The following is a 21,423-nucleotide window of genomic DNA, read 5'->3' as shown; positions in this document are numbered from 1 at the left end:
AAGAAAGTAATTTATATCACATAAGAAAGGATATTGTCAGCATGACACCTTTGGCCACACATACCAAGAAAACACTGAAAGAGAACCTCAAGATTTCACTAAAAGAGAATTCTTAAGATTCCTTTCTCTATCTTCTAGTCTCCAGAGGTTTTTTTACATATTCAGTTTATACTTCTCCTTCTCTTCCTTCCTGCTCAAGTTTAACGACTTCTGGTTTTCATGATGACAATTGTGAATTACAGGGAAAATGCTTTTTTCCTCTGTCACACAGTAGAAATTATTGACAATTCTGATTTCTCTGTTGCACGTTTGTCTTCATATCTTTAAAACACACAATTGTGAAAACAGAAACTTAAAAAGAATCTTACTGATATATATAAAAAAAGCACCTATTAACCCTATGATCATATGGGGGTTATGTTTATAACACAATCCAAAGTTATTAAATTTTGACCCACATGAAGTATTTGGAACAAACAGTTTTTTATAAACACATAATTTGGTTATGTCTGAAAAAGACAAGCATAACACATACAAACTAAGCCACAATTCTCTGCAAGCAAAATCAAGCAAAACTATTATAAAATACGATAATCACCGAGGGCAGAATTATGAGCTAACTTCACAAGAAAGAGGAAACACATCAGCACAACTACGGTTCTAGAAGAAAACCTTCCATCACTGATCCTTTGTGAGCCTACACCATTCCTAGGAGAAGGAGCACACTCCTCACTCTGGAAAGACTGTACATCTAGCTTTTCAATGAACGACAAAATAAATCCTCTACACAGAAGACAGACAATTTCGCATCTATTGAAATTAAATAAACCCAATAGGAAACAACAGGCTTCTAAAATAGCCAGACAGCAGGAAACCCAACACATAACTAGACAATTTACAACATATTGTCCATATAATTGTAGTGAATAAGTAATGTAAATCAAAAGCATACAACCCCACCCCCCACGTTCTTACTTTATTCCCTGGAAAATAAAAATCAAGCATAATACAAAGCCAACTTTCATCTTCAGTTTGAGCACAAAGATGAACCATAACATTTTAAAGTATATTTACTCTAAAATTTCTTTCTCTGCAGTCATCTCTATATAAAGAAGGCAAAGGAAACGGAGTGGTCTAACATCGTACCAATACAATCTAAAAAAATACATTAATTCATTTTTCTTATGCAAAAGATGATGGTTTGTGAAAATGCTAACATAAGCATTTCACCGCACTCACTCAGTTCCGTTTGAAGAATATGAACAAGTAAACGAAAGCTTCATGACAGGACCCGAAATAGGATACGGCTAAGGATTCCTTTGAATGGGACAGTAACTCCATTAGGTTTAAGGATACTCAATTATATAGATTTCCTACATACTGTTTGCTTACTAACCAGCGGTCAATTAAAGTCATTGTTCCAAGATGATTTCTAGGAGCTATAAAAGACCGAGTTTAACTTCTAGGATAGTGGAAATCAACCTAACTCCAAACACATGTACCTCTAAGCCTTTGAACCATCCTGTTAATAGGTCACTGCTTAATATGGTTGATTGAATACAAGCACTGTCACAGGAACTAATGAACTGCTTTTTGTGTTGCATGAAATGGAAAAATCTGTCTAGGTGAAGTCATTCAGAGAACAGCAATGATCATTTGCCAAAGATAATAAAAGTTGATGGTAATTATGGCATACCACGCATCAAAAAATTGGATCAGTTAAATATGCTTTAATAGCTGAATTGTTTCAATAAAAAGTACAAAGTGGTTTTATGTATAACTTTTTCCTGACAAAACAACTATTAAGCATTTTTCACACTTTCATTTAACATCTGCATTTCAAGTGTCATTAGCAATGACCTAGTGACAGGAATACACTAAAGCTGGCATTTGTCAGAGCTGACAGTAGGTGGGGAAGAAGAGAGGCAGTGTTCTCCCATCTCTGCCCAGATTTAACCTGTGAACTGCAGCGCGTTAACAACCCAGACCTTATTTTCTCCAGTTGTGAAACCAGAACGATAGTCCTAATTTTTGTGAAGTACTTTGCGATATTTGAATGAGAAGTGAGGCATACAAAATTCATATTTTTCTTAATCTCTATATGAACTTAAAACTTAGGAAAAGCGAAGAGCCTCTTTTGTGTGATAAATATATACATTTAGATGCAGATACAGGCACACAATGTACTGTCATTACAAATTATGTATGGTACAAGATGAAGTATTTTAGGTCAATTTTTGACCCAATTTTTGCCTCTACTGCTTCTGTCAGAGCTCCTCAACATACATCAGCAATGTTCTATTTTTTAAATGTTTTTCTCCTTTCCTTCTTACCCCTGCAGAAAGAAGAGAGATCCAAAATGAAAACAAAAGGTACCGGGAATTTTCCCTCTATTTATTAATTAATATTAAAAATGTTGATTTTTGAACTTCCGGAACTCAAAAAAAAAAAAAGGATAATCTGTAAATATTTTCACATTGCTTTGATTTTGAGAGATTGATTTTGAGAGACAAATCTCTCAAATGACAAGTATTTCAATGTTGTTAAATATTTCAATATTCTAAAACAGGATTTCATAGAATCATAGGGTTGGAAGGGACCTCTAGAGATCATCTAGTCCAACCCCCCTGCCAGAGCAGGGTCACCCAGAGCAGGTTGCACAGGAACGCGTCCAGGCAGGTTTTGAATGTCTCCAGAGACGGAGACTCCACCACCTCCCTGGGCAGCCTGTGCCAGGGCTCTGCCACCCTCAGAGTAAAGAAGTTCCTCCTCATGTTTAGGTGGAACTTCCTATGCTCAAGTTTGTGCCCGTTACCTCTTGTCCTGTTGCTGGGCACCACTGAAAAGAGCCTGGCCCCATCCTCCTGACACCCACCCTTTAAGTATTTATGATAAGATCCCCCCTCAGCCATCTTTTTTCCAGACTGAAGAGACCCAAATCCCTCAGGCTTTCTTCATAAGAGAGGTGTTCCAAGTCCCCTAATCATCTTTGTAGCCCTCTGCTGCACCCTCTCCAGCAGTTCCCTGTCCTTCTTGAACCGGGGAGCCCAGAACTGGACACAGTACTCCAGGTGCGGCCTCACCAAGGCAGAGTAGAGGGGGAGGATGACCTCCCTCCACCTGCTGGCCACACTCTTCTTGATGCACCCCAGGATGCCACTGGCCTTTTTGGCCACAAGGGCACATTGCTGCCTCATGGTCATCCTGTTGTCCACCAGGACTCCCAGGTCTCTTTCCACAGAGCTGCTCTCCAGCAGGTCAGCCCCCAACCTGGACTGGTGCATGGGGTTATTCCTCCCCAGGTGCAGCACCCTACACTTGCCCTTGTTGAATTTCATTTCTGCATGTCTTCTTCAGTAATAAGTCAAATGGAGGTATCAGTAAATTAACTCACAGGATAATATTACGTAAATATATCAAACTATTCCCAAAATATACTTTTAAAATACTGCAACCTAACTGAAATAATTATACTCTAAAATAACAAAAGTCATATAATTATCTACTGCCCTAACATAATATTTATTGTTTATGGCATCACATAATTTCCAGTCTTTCTAAGCTCTTTTTTTTTACCCGGGAAAGACAGTGAGATGAAAATGGGGATTCTTTAAGTCACATCCCAAAGCTCTTGATTTTTTTTAAAAAAATGTAAATTTTGTGGAAGAAAAGAAATAATAAAGAATTGATCATAATGGAAAATAATGCAGTTCTATATTCTATCCACACGCAAAATATCAAGATGTTTTTTAGTTTGAAGGAATCATGCATTCACCAGTGGTAGAAAAACATTCAAGAGGAATTAAATATGCAGACCACAGCTAGAACATACTGAGAAATTTAAAAAGATTAACTCAAGGGCAGATGCTTAAACAGAATATAGTCCAAAAACAAATAGCTTGGGCCAGGTCCCTGTTAACTGTAAGTATTCTAATTACTGAGACAGATGATGTTTCAAATGAATGTAAGCCACTTTGGCTGGGGTACAATTCCTAAATGTTGTATAATTTTATTATGCCTTTTTACATTTACAACAAACATTGAACACTGAGGAAAATTCTACCAGAAGTAATGTAAAGTATTAAGTAATGTAAAGTATTCTTCTTGCAAAAACCTTAGCATACGCCTTGTGATACCTGGAGCACTGTCTCCAGTTTTGGACAAAAAGGCAAGATTATTCTCCTCTGTATCCCACAACTTTTTTTTTTTTTTTTTTCTTTTTTTTTTTTAATAGGTCTGCATTTTCTGGCCAAATAGTTTACCATAATGAGGAATGAGGAACCGCAACAGCTACATTGCTTTCAACAGGTAGATAGTATGGCCTAATTTAGAGGGTCAGCTGGGATTCCAGGTTGTCCCTCATACAGGCATGCAGCCCAGCACAACTGGTTTTGATCAGAGAGGGCAGAATCTGCTCCCACTCAGTGCCTCGTGTTTTCACAAAAGGTGCAGGATTCTCCCCCCTGGACAGAAACATTATTGCTCTCCACTTCAGTATTGGTCAGTAAAATGTTCCTCACTTGCAGACACCAGATTAACTTAACTGCTTAGATAATCAACAAGAACATACTTAAAATTACACTGAGGAGTAACTGTTCTCAGCAATTTCCACTCAAATCATAAACTCCGGACACCGGGGAAACGCGTTCTTCTGCCACAGGCAGGCAGTCATTACAGACTTCACTTATAATTGAATACGTAATATGGTGAATACTGGTCACACCAGTAGAGCTGGCATAACAACTACACGTACGTCCATCTTATAGATCCTCCCTAACTTTGTCTTTTCCCAGTGAGACCAGAGTGAAGATAACCACAGACTTCAACGGCAGCAAGAGGGACAGAGAAAGAAACCACTTTCAAGGCTGGCATGCGAAGATGCCACGATCTCACTCTGGAACGTGATCTGTCATTAACTTGAATGGAATCCGTTCTTGAAGAAACAGTTTCCTGAGGTCTTGGAGTATCTTGGGTTTAGCCCTGGTTTACTTCTGAGTCCTAACAGCACGCTCATGTTCAAACTAAACTTAAAAATGCTTTACAAGCCTTTAAGAAGTATTTTTAATAACAATAAAGTATTCTATACGGAGCTAAAAAAAAAGGAAAGATGACGACTATTCAGCAAGAAAAATGAATAGTGGGCGCATTACCAGAAAGCCCACTGCAGGATTTGTAAATGTGTAATTTGGCAAGGTTATTCCTTCTGGCTGGAAGAGCTGATGGACTCTCTCACATTAACAAAGGTACATGGATGGCGTGGTACCTTTTCTGCAAGTCAATAAACCAGCCTGAAAGTTCAAACTGACTCTTCAGTCTTCAGGTTATCCCCTCCACGAAGGTTTGCAGAGTGAAGTAGCAGGCATATTCTTGTCTACCTCATCTCATTTCCTACGGGGACTAAACCACTATTCTAGTGCTTTATGTTGACTGTTTTCAAGTATCAGGCCAAGGTGGTTTCAGCCCCCTTAAAAGGGTATGAGTCTACATGTATTACAACAAAGTAAGCATACCACAACATTCAAAATTTGATTCAGGTTTCTTACATTATTTGTCTGCATCAGAATTTTTCGTTGTCTATTCTCATGACACATAATCAGCAACTGTTTCATAAACTGGAAATACAAATCATTTCATTAATTTTGTAGAAAAATCACCAAGGAGGCTAATATGCGTAGTTCATTAAAATGATGGGGATAATCAAGGTAAGTAATTCTGTAAATCTGCAAATCAAAGATTTAGTTAATTCTACTATTTTTAGTAAGTTACTTTCACAAATGGAAGTAAATTTAAAACAAAATATATTAAAAAGTAAAAACTCAGCCATTTTCATGTATAATATATGAAGTCATGATCTTATATGGTCTGAGCTTTTGTTAATAGTCTCTAGCTACTTTTCCTGAACTTCGTATTTCTCACATATGATCACTCTATTCTTCTTACTGTAAGGAAATAGTTTTATATGCCTCATAATTTCACCAGATTTTAACTGTTAAGGTAAAAATTTTCCACATTTAACACTTCAGTCAAAGTGAATTTTTTTCAAGACTGCATAAATTTCAGATATAGTGTATCCTTTTTTCCTAAGAATTTTCCTAAGAATTTTCCCCTGACATTAGGAACCATCTTACTATTTTTTATAGTCAAAGAGGATCATGTACTCTGATATTTTGGAGATAAACTTGAAATTTGGCAAGCAGGATATTCATATTATGACTTTTGCCTTTTTCAAAAAAAAAAATAAAATCAAAATCTGTGATTAAATAATAAAAGACTATTTTAGCACAAATATAAAGGACATAAATTATGCAGGATCTTTAGCGACTGACATTCAGGACTTCTTAACTTTGAAATAATGTTCTTTCAAACTATTGAGGTCTTCCAACATATGGGTTTACATAGAACTGTTGAATTTTAGCACCTGTGCTTAGCAGGAGAAGAGTGGTAGTGTGTCATGAGTCTTTCAGGTCATGACGATTCCTCTCTAATTACTATTTGTAATAGAAAAGTGAATTAGTCACTATTTTGTTTTGTGGAATTGTAAGTACTTTCTTTCCTCTTTCATTCAACTTTCTTTGCAGTCAGGTGTGCCAACAGACTCTCAAATCTGTATACTGGGATAATCCATAATTTCATAGAAGTCGTAATACATGTCCCAGTCAACTTTGTTACTATACTGCTGTAAAACTCTAGTACTAAGAGATTTTGATTTTCTTTGGCTTGTATTAACACTACATGTCACTAGATAGAGTGACATTTGCACTTTTGGAACACACAATACTTGGAGAAAATGAAGACCAGGGTAGCAGACAACGTTTCCCTCAGATAAGATCGATAGCAGGGATCCTCTGGAGCCCTGGCAGTATTTTGAAGTGTGTCTATTAATGGTTGCCAAGAAAAATACAGAGAAAGCATTCTCTTGCAGAGTAAATTCAGTGCAGCTTACAACTCACTCTCCTGGTGTATGCAGAATATTTTGCCCTCCGTCAGCCAGAGCCAGAATCAACACAAATAAACAGGTGGGGTAACACAGAGAACATGTGATAGCCTCTAAAATTAGAAAGTGGGGAAAAAAAAAATATATCTGTGCCATAAAAGGCTTTCCCAAATACCACATTTTATTATGAATGTAATTATTTATACTCCACAACACCTTTCTGTCAGAGACATTCATATGAATGTTTTTGAAGTCACAATTTTATCTGATTTATGCTAAATACATATGCTTGATTTTAATAAGTTAATGAACTCATTCTAATAGCTGAAGAGCTTCTGTCATTTCATTTCACTATACTGAATCCTAATGACATTACGTGAATCCTGTTATGATGAGGAATTAGTTCTTATTTTTTGCTTATTTGTGTTTGCCTGCTATAAAGGCGTATAAAAACAAACACTAAAAACCAGTCTTTGCAGTTACAGACTTCTGTTTTGGAAGTGTATTTTAAATAATTATTTTTACTGCAATTAATTTTATTTTATAACTTTGCACTGTAGTTCAATTCTCTGTACAAGAGGGACATTGAAGTGCTGGAGCGTGTCCAGAGGAGAGCTACCAGGCTGGTGAGGGGTCTGGAGACCAGGTCATATGAGGAGAGGCTGAGGGAGCTGGGCATGTTTAGCTTGGAGAAGAGGAGGCAGAGGGGAGACCTCATTGCCCTCTACAACTACCTGAAAGGAGGGTGTAGAGAGGTGGGTGTTGGCCTCTTCTCCCAGGTGAATAATGACAGGACCAGAGGGAATGGTCTGAAGTTGTGGCAGGGGAGGTTTAGATTAGATATTAGGAAGAATTACTTTACTGAAAGAGTGGTCAGGCACTGGAACAGCCTGCCCAGGGAGGTGGTTGAGTCACCATCCCTAGAGGTGTTTAAGAAACGTCTAGATGTGGCACTTCAGGGCATGCTCTAGTGGCAGAGATTGTAGGTTGTTTGGTTGGACTCGATGATCTCAAAGGTCCTTTCCAACCACGAAGACTCTATGATTCAAAGATATTCTGCGGTTTCAGAGTGAGTTACAGTACAAGCCATCATGTCTGATGGTCCTAAAGAGGGCAGACAGAACAACTCCTCATAGTAGGAAGCTTCCCCAGCATCCCATGTTGTGTTAAACTCACAGGGTCAGGCTGTCTAGCGCACCATAGATATTTAAATCGATCCCATTCTAACCTTAAACTTCATTCTGACAAACATCAATGCCGACATATTAAATCATTTTGTGCCCACTGTTAGCACTGAGAAGAATCAGCTTCTCTTTTACAGTGCATTAGCAAAATACTAATGATAAGGAGTCAGATCCTCCTTGGTGTAAACCACAGATGCCTTTCTGTTAACCTAGAATCCTGCAGAGTTTCTACTTGGAGAGCATTTTTATAACTGTGTGCTTGTTAATGCTGGCAAATTTCAAAATAGGATGACTTGATGAAACAGCTGTTTTCATGATTAACAGAAATCTAATTACATATACTGCATGTTGGTCTACGAAGGGACACTTGTGAAGAAATTTTTGTGTTAATTCATGTGAAATAAGTCTTGTGTTAAGTTTAGAAAGTTAAGAATTAAGTTTTGTGTTAATTCACATGAAATACCCTTATGGCAGACATCCCATGTCATTTATCGTAAATCCAAAATACTGTGTAGCTTCGCAAAGCCTCTTCCCCAGCTCACCATGAAACAGTGCCGTAGAGAACATTTTATCAAATCAGCTATTTAGAAATCTGTGTTTCTAAAATTTAGTCAGCATTGGTCCCAGGGGAATACTTTTTTAATGCTCAAGTGATACTTCACCTGAAGTTCATTATCTTCAATGCTTGCTTCCCTTCACTATTCAATGAAAGACCAACCACCACAATATAAATACTTCACGCTGAATAACTTTTCAGGTAATTTTCTCACATCTAACAGTTTGCTCCTAATACAGCCTAAATTACAAGAAGAGAAATTCACAGTGCTACATACATTTCCTTTGTGAAAAAGTCTTTAGGAAAATACCTTTTCATTACCACTTAAATGGGCTAGCTTTATCATGTTGCTTTGTTATTTGGAAAAAAAAACAAAACAAAACAAAAAACAAACCATAAAGCAAAACAAAACACAAAAACCCCAAAATCCACAAAAACAACCTTTTGAGAAACACTTTTGATATTTTTTTTTTTCCTATGGTGCTCTCGAGCTTTCTATGTTTGGTTAGCTTATACGGAATGGTCAAGTCCAAATATAATGCTTATAAATGATAATATCAACTGAAGACCTATCGGAAGTGGTATGATAGAAGGATTGTGCTGGTGATTTTATTTTTCAGCAAACTGATAAGGAGAGCTGAATGAAGAATTCACAACTCACAGGAAAACTTTAAGGAAGGAGGAGAAAGTTTTAAGAAATTAGATGAGCCTATGAGCATACCAACTGCTTTGAGAATCAGAACAGAAAAGAAGGCAACACAATTTGCAAACGCACACTGAGCACCAGCAGTGAAATACTAGATGTCAGGAGTAAAGGAAAGACAGATGTGTGACAGATTTTGAGTCTCAGGATGTGTACTTTGAGACAATCTGCATATATAACTCAGGTTATTAACTGGCAGTGATGAAGTAAATCATAAAATGATGCAATAAGTAATAAAAAAGGTATATAATGAATCTAAAGCTTAGAAGTTCTGCTCCCTAGTAGGTCATGCCCCACCTATCAGCTGTTTCACCAAGGTCTTTTCCAGCCAGCCCTGAAGTGAAGCTAGCCTTAAAACCACACGTAGCCCAAGTCATGTCTAGCACTCTAAATGAGAAGCGCTGCTTTTCCAGCACATCTTTGCTTAAATTAGGTGCTATACATTCTGTTATATAGTACTTCACTTCAGTACCCTAAGTAAATCAAGGAAAAGCTTTACTCTGGTATAAAATTATTTTCAGGGAGGGCAAATGATCATGTGATGCTGAGTAGCGTCACTTACATCCTCCAGACTTCTGAAAACAGAAGAAAAGAGGCACTGAAGCCCACTTCACCTTTTAGGAAGGAAGCCTTAATTTAACTATTGTCAAATACAATGGTTTCAGAGAAGCATACAGCTTTGGGGAAAGAGAGCTCCCCCTTCTAAGAGGACAACATTGTATGAGATACATGGAAGATACGTATCTGGCCCTTGCCCTTGAAGATGTGTACACAATAAAGACAAATCACGTTAGGCTGAAATCAGCATCGCTCGCTATGTACCCCATACGTGCCTGATCACAGACAAAGACGAATAAAAATCTTACATTGACTAAGTTTGTTATAAGTACATCACTGATCCCAACTGCCTTCTTCATCGGCCACGTCCACTTTCAGTGGTGCTTTAGGGACACTATTTCTTGTGATGGCACAGTGCTATGCGGGAGACATATCTCAAGTTAAAAATTAGACTGCCACAACCTATGCAATATACGTGGCACTGTATTTCATTAACCACACTGCAGTGACTCCGACCAATTAAAGCACACACCATATACAATTCATCCAGATTCCCCTTGCACAAGTCATGAACTCGCAGACTACCAGAACTATCATCAACTCTTAACCTGTAAAATGATATAGTCTTTTTATGTTTAGCCTGCTTATTACCTCAAATTCTGTGGTGACTGCAGAAAGCGCAGAAGCTGGCTTGGAAGCAAGATAAATGAAATATCTTCATTTCCATCTCCCCAACTCATCCATTTACATGTAAATAAACGAAGCCAAAGCAAGAATCACAGGTTTCTGTTCAGTTACCGTACAATCTTTTCAGATGAACAACAACCACCAGCACCCCCCAACATACAGACTACATTGCACAAATCCTTTGTGGAGTCCCCCTGCACCCCCACACCACTGCCAAACTTTTCACTTGTATATGTGAGCTTGGTCAGTGCCAACACAGTTAAAGAAAAGGCTCCCCTCAGTACAACAACCAGCTTCTGTTCAGGATCATCTTGAGGAGTTACTAAGTTGGATGGAGTAACCAAATAATGAGAAATCAAAGGCTGTAGACACATACCTTTCCCAGACATGACAACAACCAACACGATCAATAGACACCCTCTTTGCCAAAGATAATTAGCCCCAGGTTAGCTTAAATTATTTAAACAGTGCATCTTTGGTAGCCCAGATCCTTTTGATTGAAACGGGCTAAGTGAGCCCTGGCAATTCAATCAGCACAGCTGAGAGCATGATAACCTTCAGCAGACGGCACTGATGAGCAGCTGGGGTTAGAAACAGGGTTATTATAACCTTTTCCAATGGCACAGCTGGGTAAGGATGAACAGATATGTTTACATCTGAAAGACAGACCATCGTACTTGAATGAAAAATCAATACTGTGTGCATCCCTGATCTGGACATCTAATTGTCTGTCAGCCACTCATTCTGTGTATTTGTGAAATAAGATCACAAATGTATCCTAAGCTTTCTCTGTTACACCTTCCAGGTGTATCTGCAGTATCAACCAGCATTTCAATTAATCCATGAATTCTTGCATGTCTTAAGTGTCAAGCACATAATGTATGTACCTAAGAGAAATTCTGGTATTGGTAAATAACATTTATTTTGCTTCCTTCAACAGAGACATGAAATGTAAGCTTTCAAGCATACAGCATTGAGTGTAAAACACTATAATTAAGAACTATATATTAGAAAAAATTATTTTTGTGATATCTTATTAGTTCTCTTTCTTGTGTTACTCAGTTTATATTAGTCTGCTTATTTAACAACTCAATCTCATGCACAATTAAACAATACTCACAGAGGTATACGAATGTCCAACCCAATCAGTTCCACCTTATTAAACTCTTCTTTCATTGTTTTGTTGCATTCTGAATTACACAGTCAATACAATCTCCTCAATAGGGCTACACTTCTGAATATGTACAGAAATAAAATCTCAAACCTGATGGATTTCTTTATCAGATTAACTGCATTTGTTCTTTTAAACGTAAAACAAAAGTTGTAGGGTTTTTTTTCCAAGAACTTCTACTGTCTTTCCTTATTTCATTTCTGCAGTGATTTAAAAATTGCAGCACTAGAGATCTTGAAATCATTGCTGTCACTTCAGGTGCTATCAGAGTTTATGGTAAGATCCAAACTCACAGTCTTCCTAGCATCAGCTGCAATGACAAAGTTATTTACTGCACTTTATGGAGGCACTAATCTTGTTTTCCATATTCCTACTGAAAACTGGTGACATTCACTATCTTCGCAAACACCATAGCACGACATGCAAGTCAGTTTGAAAACTGTGTCATAATAGCTTGACAGTAACATAAACATTGATTCTTTACCAAGGTAACAGCAGACAGAGACTAGAGAAGACAACTTTTGCTTTCCTTCAGAAAAGCAATAATTTCTTTTAGTTTTTGTCAGTTCTACGGCAGACACAGATGCTTTCTTATTATGTATTTATTTTGGCATACTACATTTCTTTTCTGAATTAAGAATCTCAATAAACTATATATACATCTGAGAATGTTTTTTCAAATGAAATCTCTTTGGCCAACAAAAAAAAAAGGAAAACCAAGAAGCTTTAAAGCTACTCTTTTCATTACGAGTAAACGGTTGCTTGTTTAAATTAAAATAAAAGCTATAGATGATCTTCTGATGTTCCTTATTTTGGGGACAATCACCTGAATTTCTAGCAGAAGAACCACCCAGCAAAGTGGTGAATTAAGTTCTTTGTAACTTATCCTACATTCCTCCTGGTTTGTACAGTAGATGAGTGATCTGAAACTTGTCAAAGGAAAGGGATAACTCACATATTTTCTTATAGCAGCATACATCAGTGACAGGTCATGCCTCTTTGCAGTAGAGACCTTTAAGTGATACTAAATGAAACTATTATATACATACCATATTTCAAGTGACTGCCAACATTAATGCATTGTTTCGGTAATAACCATGAATCTACTGTGACATATTTGGGCTATTTCTCTGTGCAGTTATAATAAACTTTTGTCCAAGAGCATTTAAGTCTGCAGCACTCATTATCCTTGTTGTGTGACCTAGAAGGGTCCTTGGCAATCAAAATTCTGACATAGAAGTTCACAGTTCAAATCTGCCTTTCAAGTTGTCTCTTGAGACTATTTGTACTGATCCCAAGTCTTTTTTGACAGCTGTGTTGAGGTTTCCTGATTATAAATTCCCATCTTCTAATCTTTTCACTGGAAAGGGCAGCTGCAAGTAATGTCAAGTTAATTGCAGCATATGACATAGATTCTAATAAATGCTTTAAAAGATTTGCAATCTATGCTTAAAAAAACAATTTGGTGGCAATGATTTCAGTGTAAATCTACAAGTGCTCAAGAGGTCTAAGTTGCTCCCAAACACTACAGAGGGAGAAAAAATTAAAGTACATTTTATGGGATATAGGTCTCAGTAATTGTCACTGCATGGCAAGGTTTTATGCTGCACCAGTGAAAATTAAATTGTTCCACACATAACCTGGCAGCCAATACATAGCTCACTCATGAAAGGAGATGGACTCAAACTAACGACAATCTACTGTTAATATATTCCAGTATTTTCCTTAGCTATATGAATGCAGAAATTTGTGATGTTTAAAGCAGCTTAGGTTATAACGTGGTACAATAAGGCAAAATAACAGAAAAATACTTACTGTATTGACTATAAACATAATAGAAGACCTACAAACTAATTGTAGTTATTGGGCACTTGCAATTATTTTCAAGTAAACTATGACAACTGTAATACAGACCTGTCAGCTGTTGTCCTACCTCATGATGAGACACATATACTCATATACTCACATACTAAGAAAATGCAAGAATAGATCAGTATGCGCATAAAAGAAGAATGATGCATACTTTCAGAAAAGGTGACATTCTAATGGCCACGTAAGGACCAAAGCAATGGCCCACCAAGGAGCTATTATGATGATCCAGTCTGACTTGATCCGTAACATACTTAAAAGTATTGCCCCCAGTAGTTTATGCATAAACCATACAACATTTATTTAGTGATAGAGAACCCCTGAAACCTTCGAGAAGCTATATTTCCCTTTATAGGATCTTGCTGTACCATTTCCTGCTAAATTAAAGAACTCACCTTAAAGCTGGTAATTTTCTCCCTAAAGAGGAGATAAACTCTAATCAGATCACCTCTTAACCTTCATTCTGCTAACTACATTGAGATCTTCAGTCTCTCTCTGTATAAGCATTTTTTCTACCCTCAAACAAATCCTTGTCTCCCTTCTTCTGATCCCTTTACCATTATCCAGCCAGAGATATTTCAGACAAATATTTAAGGAAAGGAGCAAACATGGTAAACAGATTAATGGATTATAATAAAAGTAATTTTTAAGCTCATATATGCCATTGCTATATTCTCTAAATGATTGTAAGCTTAACTGTAGGACTTTAGCTTTCAGGCCTAATATTACACACCTTCAGTTCATACCCATATAGCTCTTTAGAGTGTTCTGTTTTAATGTCAAATAGCAAAATACACAATGGACATTGGGTTGCTTTTCGATAAACACGAGGATAAGGGTAAAGTTTTCAAGGCTTAAAGCGGTTTAGTTCCTCAGCAAAATTTATACCTTAAAGTGATCTTTGTAATCTCTATAGTATACTTTTAAGTTATTCAGAGACTTCTAATGTTAACATCAATTGATGTGTAGGTGAACTAACCTACATTACAACCAAAAGCAAAAATACACCAAAATCACTCAATCGTACTACCTTTTCAGGTCTCAATAGGCATCCATGCTTCCTTCTGTGACATAAGCAAGAAATATATACTATTTTTTCCCTCAAATCTGCGAAGGGAGCCTTTGCTGGAAACTGAAGTCCTGATCTCCTATACATCATTGCCCTGGAGGTTGAAGTGATATAAGAGGAGCCAAAAACCTGTAGCAAAGTAAGGGCACATTTCCTTGTTCTTGTCCCCCATGAGTGCCCAGAAAACAAACTGACCAAGCATGTTGCTGACTTTATGAGTCTCAGGTAGGCTCTTTTAAAACTAGCATATGTACTAGACTATACATCATGTTTCAGGCTGGTCCCGCTTCTCCTCTTTTATACTCAGCACAGTTTAAAAAAAACCCACCCCATAAACAGAGCAAGAAAACATGATGTCTTCCTCTCAAATGTTGCAATACAAAAGACAGATGATGAATGGAGACATCAGGAGAGTCCCAACCCCTCACTGCCTCAAGAAATGCTATGGAGTTTAACACTTGGAAGCGAGAAGGATGCACCGCAGCAGACAGTCTACTCCGAGGATCTCACCCACCTCAGCCCCGGCGACACCACGGGGTCTGTGCTGTTCTGAGCCATTTGCAGGTTTGGGGAGATGCTCCCCAGGAGGTTGGTGAATGCTGCTACCGCTGCTCTATTAGGAGCCACAACCACTGAGATGATTTCATCAGATCTTGTCGAAGATGCGTACTTCTGATTTAAAGATGTTTTTCATAACAGTTTCTCTCAGAGTTTCAAAACTACTTTCTACCTGAAACTGTTTTGTCTAAAGGATTTTTTTCTATTGTATGATTTAAATAGTGTTCCATTCAAAAAGAAAGTGTGGCTCAAGTTTGTGGAGCTGTAGGTCTTTAACAGAAAATTGAAATATTTTTATGCATTTATTTAGATTAAAATATAACTAAAAAGAAGCCTTTCCAAGAACCCAAACACCTCAATATGCCATTAGTAATGCAATTAGTCATACCTCCTTTATGGCCCTATGATTTCAAGGGAACAGTGTAACAGAAAAAAGGTTACAGGACAATAGTGCAGTAACAGAACATCTGTAAATTAGCAAGTATTTTTATTAGATAATTAGCACCTGCAAAAGTAGCGCATGCAAATATTCTAATGGAAGAGCTCACACCAGCATGTGTTTAAATGGCATTCACAAAATAAGCCGAGAGCACCTGAGGTGTTAAAGCCCTAAAATTGCATATTTTAGCAAAACAGAAGAATACGGCTAATAAGTTGGTTGTATATTATTCTTATATGCTTACAATAATCCCTTAGCTAGCAAGTTTTAATTTTTTCCAAGGTGCTATAAAAATTACCAGAATAAGTATTAGTCAGAGGTACCCCTTCAGTTATATCTTCAAATACCACCAGGACTAATCCTCAGGTAAAATAGCAAAAGCTTAACGCTATCGTATTTAATTTCAAAGGATTTGAACAAAGAAATAATTTCAGATGATTAAATCGGTTCATTTTGAAAGAGAAATTGTAGGGAAAAATTGCACTTGTTATAAAAGTTTGTTGTATTTCTCAGAAATACCCAGGAATATTTCCATAAAATTACAGACATATTAAAGAACTCGGCCTTGCATTCTAGAACTCAACAATTAATAAGTGAGCTGTTGAACACTACAGATGAGCTTCTTTGTACTGACCTTGAACAAGGAGTCACTGTGAAGCATCATCTCCGCATTTATACCGTTAGTAGTGTAGGAAGACTATGTCCCTCACACTTCACCATGCATCACTGAACTGTAACAAACTCTGACAGGTATAGAGCGTATCTCTAAATATTATGACACTCCGCTAGTGACAGCTGGAAAAGAAAAGCTGGACACAATCACAGTTCTCACATTTACTGGAAAAGATGAGCTGCCATCCATAGCAACCATGTTTCAGGAAACACTAATAAATGCTAAATATTTTTAAATGTCTCATTTCCTGACATTTTAAAACGCAGAAAAGCATCAGTTACAATTGTAGAGGCTTTTACTGTCAGCAATTAGTCTTTCTGTCTTATGTGTAACATTGTCACAGAAACCACTGCTAAAAAAACAACCAAAACCCTAAAAATCTATAGCATTCAATAACCTCGCTCAATTACAAAACATCACATGGCAAAGGTCATTTGCCAAAGCAGTAATATTTGCGTAATAACTGCATATGAGGAATCACGCTTGGAATGTCACAGAAGTATTCCAAGAGTACACTTTCTGCAAATTGAGTTTTCTCATTAACCACAAGTATTTCAAAAGTAATTTAATTATTCATTTTAAAACCAGAAAATTACATTCACGTGCTGCACCACACATAGGTGACAAGTACACAAAGGAGGACTGCATCTTCCCACCAGCGCTAACGTCAGCTTACAATTCCTCTTTAATTATTTTGATGAGTGTGCATTTAATGCAAAGCATATAGTGTTGCAAATTCAAGCCCTCTGTTCAAATATATATGCTTCGAGGTGTACAGCTCCCTACTCTTCTGTAGTTTAACAGAAGGACAGTTCAGCCTTGGTACCCACTGAAATGCTTTAATCTGTGGCCAAAATAACAAAATCTTAGACGTTATAACTTTACCCACAGCCAACCAGATATGTGTTATGTATATGTTAAATGTTGAACACAGTATTCTCTTAAAAACTGTTTCTTTTCTTGCATGGCAAAATATAGAGCATTTCCTTCATAAATAAGAATGTTTACTTCTAAAAAGGATTACAAACCCACAATTTTCTTCAAGGAAACAAAAGTTTTAATGCGACTATGCAATATTATATGAAATGCACCCAGGAATAAACTAGCACTCCGGAACAAACCAAATTTTTAATCATTAGAAAATGAGAAATAAGCATTCAAAAGGCTGCCATTTATGATTTTTAATTTTTTTTTAATAAATATATTTGTGCACGTATATACACTTACATACACATTATTCAGAAGAGATATTAATTATGGGCATGTTGCTGCTTTAACTGATTTTTCAGCATCAGAAACAGCCTGGTTGTTTAATATTATCAATTAATTCTTTTATATTATTAGATTTATTGCTTTTAACTATTTTGATAAAAAAGCTTAATCTCAGGGAGCATGTTTGTGACTACAAATATTTCTGTCCCATCTTACCTAAAATGTTTTCCTATAATTTATAACTACACGATACTAAATATTTTGCCAAAATGCTACAACTGATGCTTCATTCAAGTTTATTTTACTCAGAACTGTCTCCAAAAAATTCTTTTGGGATATGTTTTCTAATATTTTTGTGAAATGTTTTGGATAAAGAGAAAAAAAGAACACTACTGCTTCAGTTGTTCCTTTGATTATTATGTATATAAAAGGACATACATTTCCTGAATATTCTAATTCAACTTTTTGGCTCTCTCTTTACTCAGAGAAGTCGAAGCTAAACACTTCAAACTTAAATCTGACTGACTTACCTTGCCAAGAACGGCAAAACATCTCACCTTTGAAGAAAATCAGTTTGATTTTATTAACTTAAAAACATTTCCAGCCAGCACACCAGAATATGTTGACAGCACATTTCATACTACTTCGGGCTATGAAGATGCTGAGGGGACTGCAACACCTCTCTTATGAAGAAAGCCTGAGGGATTTGGGTCTCTTCAGTCTGGAAAAAAGACGGCTGAGGGGGGATTTTATCAACACGTATAAATACTTAAAGGGTGGGTGTCAGGAGGATGGGGCCAGGCTCTTTTCAGTGGTGCCCAGCAACAGGACAAGAGGTAACGGGCACAAACTTGAGCATAGGAAGTTCCACCTAAACGTGAGGAGGAACTTCTTTACTTTGAGGGTGGCAGAGCCCTGGCACAGGCTGCCCAGAGAGGTGGTGGAGTCTCCAACTCTGGAGACATTCCAAACCCACCTGGACATGTTCCTGTGCAGCCTGCTCTGGGTGACCCTGCTCTGGCAGGGGGGTTGGACTAGATGATCTCCAGAGGTCCCTTCCAACCCTAGCATTCTGTGATTCTGAGGGTACGTGGTGCTTTTACTTATATCTATTTAATGTCGCTCTGGATGCAGGAAAAGAAACAACGGTATGCTTCATTTGATATCTTCAGCAAAAAGTCTGTCTTAAGGGATATTTATTAGGAATGCTTCATCTAAAGTTTCCTTAACATCCATTTAATTTCAACTGGTTTTTCCCTCCTTTTCCCCTTTTCCGCTAAGCCGTCCTTATTCCTTGGCAGATTAAATGGGGAGGGATGTAATAATAAAGCAACAGAGAGACAAATAAATCAATTGTACAGTAGAAGCAGCTGACAAAGTCAATACTGAATCTTTTCCAAGACCTTTTCTTTAAGTTGGTAATGCTGAACTTAAAATTCCTAACACACGGTTTTCAGAAGTGTTTCAGGATCCATCAACTTGAACAAACAGAGTTAGCTTAAAGTGAAAGAGAAGTGAAGAGTAGAACAGTAAAAGAATGGAGGACAGGAGGAGGCAAAAACATGTAGTAGAGAGACCACAGAAAGAAATAACAAGGTTCAGTAGAGAGCCCTCAGATCTTTACTTGAACTTGCTCACTCTATATGCCGTTTTGTCTACGACTTATTACTGTCACACCTGCGTCTTCACCTGTAAACTGATATGATACCTACCTACTGCTGTAAAGTGCTTTGAGTCCTATGGTTTAAAAGTTCCTAAAGCGTTAATTATTGAGTCAGCAAGAGATAATGAACTATATACCATACAGTTCAAAATGATGATTTTCGATTGCTTACTTATCTCTATATGGAATAAACATTAAATGAGAAAGTTACAAACTTTTTGAGTGAATTCATAATAATTCAACAAACAGCAGTAGAACATCAACTGAGCTGAATTTCTTTCAGACTCCATATGATAAATCTGCCTGCTTGGCTGCTTGGTCTGTAACAACGGTCTTAGCAATTAGATGGCCATATTCTCTTTAAGCAGATGGAACAGAGCTTAATGATACTTGAAACTGCCATATTAAAGGCATTTTTACGGTGACCACTTTTTTTCTTCACTTAGTGCAGTGGAAAATGGAGTCTGACAGAGATGACAGGTGATCTGAGGTTCATTTGAAAGCTACAGTTAGTATTGTGTGGTTTTGGTTTTTACTTCTGAGTGCTTCTTCCAGACCAGAGGTCTTCAGAGAGGCAAAAGATTCCATGTCCTAAATGGATTTAGCGTTCTTCTACGGCAAGGACAAAAATAAGATAGCTTTATTTTCTTCTGAGGTTTCTCAAAAATCCAACAACTTAATTTAAATTGTTTAGACCTAGAAATACTTAACATTAGCCTTCTGATAACTTCCTTATTTCCGTTTTCAGCTCTTACATCCAATAAAGATGTAATGCTAATTTTCAAGGTGTATTTCTTGCATTTTGGGGTTGTATTTCACTCAACGTCGCGGGGGGGTAAAGAACAAGGTTTTTCTTTTGTTTAAGTCTAACCATATATGTGTTCGAAATATTTGACTACCACACTTAAAATTCACATCACTGTGTACCGAAACTTTCTAAAAGGTGAGATCTGTATGACATTAAAGCTACGCTTGATACTACCCCTATAGTTAATGGTCTGTTAGATACTCTTTAATGTCCCTATTTCAGAGGGTTTATAACTTTGACAAAATTCTTTGCAATCTGAAACTAAGCATACAGGATAGCAGTCCAGAAAGAATTTTATTAGACACACACTCAAACTTTCGATAAAACAGATTTTAAATAAAGCCTTCCTTTGGTGCTCTTAGCTAAAAGCAAAGATTAAAAAGGGTTTTTTTGGCACCTATTTATAACAATTTTTTCACAGTAAAATAATTCTTAATATAAAAAATGACACTGCAGAATAAAAAAGAAACGTAACATCTTCACTACAAAGAACTCACTATGTATTGATCTTTATTACTATTTAATTAAATGTTAAAGCAGTGGTGAAAGCTACAAAACAGAAATACAGTTTATGTCCCAAATAAGTTCTAACTCAAAAGAGGCACAGATATCAAGTTCCAGATTTTTTTACTGTGGGTCCCATTGTGAATAAGTATCTTGGATGGAAGTGTTGCAGAACTTTCTACAGGAGCGAAATTTCTACAGAGCAGAAAGGAGCTGGCAAGGCAGAAAGAGAGAGGGGAACATATAAAGAAAGTACCATTACCGTTTTGGTCAAATACAGAAGCGTGGTTTTGAAGCTAATCCTCTGTCCATCCCTTCTTTCTGTCTTTGGCTAGGTTCACAGAGAAGTTTTGGTGCACTAAACTCTTTTTGGACAAAATCAAACAAGAAATTCATGTGTTTCATGTGTGCACCATAATGCTACAATCCCGATGGGTCTGCGAGTGTTCCGAGGTATGTATGAGCGGTCCTTTGGAAAACTGAAGCATACACAGGGTAGGAATGTGCAGTACGGGAAAGCAGACTAAGTCTGGTTGGAAATCTCCTGAACTCCATACAAGGGATATGTAGGAGCCTCAGCTACTTCTACTGGTGTACCCCAGGGTCCTGAATTACTTTCTAACACAGACATAGCCTGCAATACTCAGCCTTATTAAAGAAGGTTTTTTAACAGGCAGTGCATTTGCATGCTATAACCGAGGTATCAACCTGTACGCTTTGAGAGCTCCTGGCTGTTGCACTAAGGTACCTGTTGTGCCAACCACAGTGTTGAGCCTTGTGTCTTCTGCCCTGCTCTTAGCAGTTCAGCTGTGACCCTGGGCAGCCGTGTGAGCTG

The 21,423-nt window shown here is 37.2% G+C and overlaps 1 protein-coding gene across 8 annotated transcripts in view; it reads right to left on the bottom strand.

The window, feature by feature from the left end:
• The window catches only part of ATRNL1 (attractin like 1), a 527,347-nt gene that overhangs the window by 174,443 nt on the left and 331,481 nt on the right, over positions 1-21,423 (bottom strand). The window lies entirely within an intron of this gene.

The sequence above is a fragment of the Larus michahellis genome, chromosome 6 (genome assembly GCF_964199755.1).
Source record: "Larus michahellis chromosome 6, bLarMic1.1, whole genome shotgun sequence".
NCBI lineage: Eukaryota > Metazoa > Chordata > Aves > Charadriiformes > Laridae > Larus > Larus michahellis.
This window is presented reverse-complemented; position numbering and strand designations above follow the sequence as displayed.